Below are 3628 nucleotides of genomic sequence, written 5' to 3' on the forward strand. Positions count from 1 at the left end.
TACAAAACAAAATTTCGTGAGTTTACATCAGGATGAGAACTTTTTTTTAAAATTACATCTAGCAACAAGGAAAAATATATGAAACTGTAATGGAATGTGAAAAACAATTCAAATTTGAGTCAGTAATTCTAAAGCTAGAGATTTTACTATTGAAAAAAATGTCAATGCCCATTTTCATTTTTCGAAGGTAGGAAGCAGATAATTTTCGTTTTGAAAGCTAACATTTGACTTCAGTATGGTCTAAACATCTGCCGAGAGGAATCCTTTACCTAAAAGGCCTGGGCGGGCTGTAACAAAATGAGAGACTAGCAGGTAAAGACATCAGTTACATCCAAATAAAACAGCGGAAGAGACCTCAGGAAATATGGGGAAGCCCACGCCTCCCAGGGTGCTTTGCGCTATTAAGTTCAACTGAGGCATCTGGATTCCATTTCTCCATCGCAGACGGACTTTCTGAGCAGTTCACATATTAAAGCAGGAATCTATTACTTCTATAAGCTATTCTCATTTTTGTTTGCTTAAAGGAATAATCAATGAGATTTGGAGAAGGAAAATGTTTAAGTAAGTATCAGGGATTTATGTTTGTGCCTTGTTTTCCCTCTTGAAGGCAGCGGGGCAACAAACCAAACATTTACGGTGCTCTACTCCCTCTAGTGGCCGTTTTCAAATGGCTCCTTCTACATCGGCCTGAGCAACGGGTGCAAATTGCACTAGAAACCGGTTGCTCCTGTCAGGCTAGGGCTTCACGTGTTACCTGTCATTATCAGGGAAGCCGGTTCCTAGCTAGAACTAACTTGGGTTAGGAGATTTTCTCCAAACCAAATGAAAACCCCAATTGCAGCATTAGCTCTCGGATCCCTGGAAGAACCTGGTCAGCGCGTATCTCCTTTTCTGTCATGCCCACCGTCGCAGTAGGTGGAGGAGAGCTTCACTCCTTTTTCCTCCACCACACGTGAATGAAGTGGAGGAAGCAGGTCAGCATGGGAATAGCTACTAGATGAGACACACACGCAGGACTAAACCGCATTGTTTCGTTGGTTACAAAGCTTAGAACATGTTATTAATAAACCACGAAATTACAAATATAAAGCAGTTACATGGTGCCACTGGGCATCATATCCAAAGCTGAATACTGTGCCCAGTAGCTCGTAGCTTAGGCCGACAAATATGCTCCGATGTAAATTTGTTTGGATTTTAAAACTAGGTTTTTTTTTTCTATTTGTACAAACGTACATAATTTCTGCTATGGAAGAGATTCGGTACAATATATTTTTGCTAACAGTGGGGTCTTGTGTGGAACCTAAATGACCTCAAAGTATTGACAAAATATCTTCTGAAAGTTAAAGTAAAATAATTGCACAATTTAGCATGGTTAGTCACATTAAAGTGTCTTTTGCAAAATGCTAAAATTTTTCTTTTCGAAAAAAATAATAATGGTCGATATGAAAAACTACAATTTAAGTGGTGCTTCCAAAATCTATGTGATAAAAACTTAATCCTCAGTGTAAGTCTGGGTGGTATTTCCTACACTGAAGTTAGCCCATTTCTATTAAGGACTCCACCCTTCTTCTGAATCTCTGTTTGTATTTTCTTTCTGGCTCTATACCTTGCCATGGGTAAAGCAGCTTTATTTATCTACCAATGTGAGCAACACATATTCACAGCATACAGAAAGATGTCCTGCATCATTTTCTCTTTTCTATCTAATCAAAAAGGAAATAAGATCATGTGTTAATTTCAGTTGACACAATAGACACAAAGACTATGGAAATCATGGGAACAAAGAAAATTCACAATTGATATCTTGAAACTATCATTGGCGCTTTATACAATATCTCCCACTGCGTCTTTTCCAAACTGTAACTACAAAATACATATATTTATTTATTTTGGAGCTTCTATAGATTAAACCCAGAGCTTGGGTCTTGCTAGCCTGTTGCTTCCCCACTGTGCTACAGTCAAGCCTAGATAGAACGTCTTCTCTTCATGTGGCTCATTGCAACACCAAGATAGAAGTGGCTTTGGGGGTTTTAGTTTCAACTTTTCAAGCAACTAACTTTATGCATTTTCCAGAATCACTCCTAGATCTCAGCTCTAGTTGTGAAATATGTTGAGTATGATGCTGTTAAAAACAACTAAAATGATCTCAACAAGAAAAGAAATAATTGGTTACAAGTGTTACCTGGTCTTAAGGTGTTTTTTTCGAGGGAAACTAAGTATTCAATTAACAATCCCTGCAAAACATCACAGCAGCAGGGAAATGATCTGCACCAGGTGAAGAATGAAATTATGGTCAGTACCACATTAGCAGGCCCTGGGTCAAAAACTTCCAGTCTAACTGTGCAGATCCTTCCTTCCTTCCTTCCTTCCTTCCTTCCTTCCTTCCTTCCTTCCTTCCTTCCTTCCATCTATCTTTGTTCTTTTTATTTATTTGACACATTTCAGCACAGCAAAACTTTGGAGAAAAGTCTTCACATGTCAGTTATCATAGCAAAGCACAGAATGGCTACATCAACTCCCTTGCCAAATAGTAAAGGAGCTATGATCTTTACAAGAATGAGTTCTAGTGGCTGATAAATAGCTCTCGGGATAAGGGCCTAAGGATGAAGGATTTTTTAGCTCTCAGGATAAGGGCCTAAGGATGAAGGATTTTTAATCATCATAATGAAAGATTCTATTGATGGAGAATGCAAAGTACATGCAACTTCTTTCATAAGGAATGGATCTATTCACTGAGAGACAAAGCTCAGGATTAGGGCCTAAATGATATTCAGGATTTAGAGGGATTCAGTTAAATGGTGGCTCCAAAGAAAAGCAAAAAGATCACCAGGTTGTCGGACAATATCCACTCCAGGGTTCTGGGTGCAAAGGCAGCCTTTCCTTCCCTTTAAGAAGAGAGGTCTGCCTGTTGAGCAGTTCCGATTCCTCCCACACTTTCTCAAAGCTGTGTCTCCTACACCCTCAGTATCTCTCTAAGCCAATGCTAGAAAAGCTTGCTCCACCTGAGAAACACCTGTCTTACCTCTCTTGCTTGGCACTAATCATTTTATACCCGTGTTTGGGATATTTCCTTCATGCTGTTGATAGTTACAGACCCATGTTGCTGAATTTTCTTCCTCTGCTAAAACGTGACGGTCTTAAGCATCACAAGGGGACTATAATGCAAATAATAGAATCAACACCAGATATCACTTGCTGAAGACACTGAGTGTGAAGCATTAAGGACCAGTAGAGCCTACAAAAATGAGTGTGTCTGGATGTCCTTCACTATTTTCAATTGCTGTGGAGAGAGAGAGAGAGAGAGAGAGAGAGAGAGAGAGAGAGAGAGAGAGAGATATCTGACAGGGAATGATATGGGCTTTTGAAACCTCAAAGCCCATCCCAGTAACATACCTCCTCCAACAAATCCACACCTCATAATCATTCCCAAATGAGTCTAACAACTGGGGACAAAATATTCAAATGTATGTGTTGTCGGAGGCTACTCATTTGTTTCTTGGCTGCCCAGACTCAAATAATCACATAGAAACTATATTATTTGCAATGCTGTTTGGCCAATAACTTAAACATATTTTCTAGCTAGCTCATACATCTTAAATTAACCCATTTTTATTATTTTCAATTTTAC

Source organism: Microtus ochrogaster, chromosome 1 (genome assembly GCF_000317375.1).
Source record: "Microtus ochrogaster isolate Prairie Vole_2 chromosome 1, MicOch1.0, whole genome shotgun sequence".
Classification (NCBI taxonomy): domain Eukaryota; kingdom Metazoa; phylum Chordata; class Mammalia; order Rodentia; family Cricetidae; genus Microtus; species Microtus ochrogaster.